Below are 1,214 nucleotides of genomic sequence, written 5' to 3' on the forward strand. Positions count from 1 at the left end.
TCTAATAATCGCGTTAGAGTATAATGCTATTTTTTTCATTACCGTGTAATTTAATGAATTGCTGTTCCCATTGTCGCAACGCCGTCCTTTGCCTTTAATGAGAATATGTTCCGGCCACACACGAGTTGCTTGGAAAGAGCAAAGGTGGGGATGAGGACACCATTGTAAATGCGCTGATGATGATCGGCTGTGTGGGCGGATCATGCCCTGCTCATGCTGTCTCACTGGCAAGAATGTTTATGTAACATGGACGCTATGTCCAGGAAAAAAGTGTTTATCCACGCCTGCCGCAAGCAAATTGGAACGCACCTCACATCAACACATGCCAACATGACACCTGCTGCTGCTACTGCTGCTAACCCGACCCCAGGCCTAAATACAGCCAATTTTTAGAATCAGCTTCCTCACATTTTGGAATTTGGTTTAGTCATGATTAACCACAAGTAATTACTCACTTGCATAATCAAAATTAGCTTAAGAAAAGACCCCAACATTTGTACACAAGTGCAATTTTATTGACAGAATGTCATCGTGCAACATTTTTAAACGTTTTGCATTTCATTTATTTGCCCAAAACTGGGTAACATATTTTTTTAAGCTCTTTTAGGCTGTATGTGTGTATACAGGTGCAGACAATTGTCCTACATAAAGGCCTACTGAAACCCACTACTACCGACCACGCAGTCTGATAGTTTATATATCATCCATCCATCCGTCCATTTTCTACCGCTTATTCAATGATGAAATATTAACATTGCAACACATGCCAATACGGCCTTTTTAGTTTACTAAATTGCAATTTTAAATTTCCCGGGAGTTTCTTGTTGAAAACGTCGCGGAATGATGACGAGTACGCGTGACGTCACGGACTGTGAGGAAATATTAGCGCTGCGCACACACACAGCTAAAAGTCGTCTGCTTTAACCGCAGAATTACACAGGATTTTGGACAACTGTGTTGCTGAATCTTTTGCAATTTGTTCATTTAATAATGGAGACTATAAAGAAAGGGCTTCACGGTGGCAGAGGGGTTAGTGCGTCTGCCTCACAATACGAAGTTCCTGCAGTCCTGGGTTCAAATCCAGGCTCGGGATCTTTCTGTGTGGAGTTTGCATGTTCTCCCCGTGAATGCGTGGGTTCCCTCCGGGTACTCCGGCTTCCTCCCACTTCCAAAGACATGCACCTGGGGATAGGTTGATTGGCAACACTAAATTG

The sequence above is a fragment of the Nerophis ophidion genome, linkage group LG09, assembly GCF_033978795.1.
Source record: "Nerophis ophidion isolate RoL-2023_Sa linkage group LG09, RoL_Noph_v1.0, whole genome shotgun sequence".
Taxonomy (NCBI): domain Eukaryota; kingdom Metazoa; phylum Chordata; class Actinopteri; order Syngnathiformes; family Syngnathidae; genus Nerophis; species Nerophis ophidion.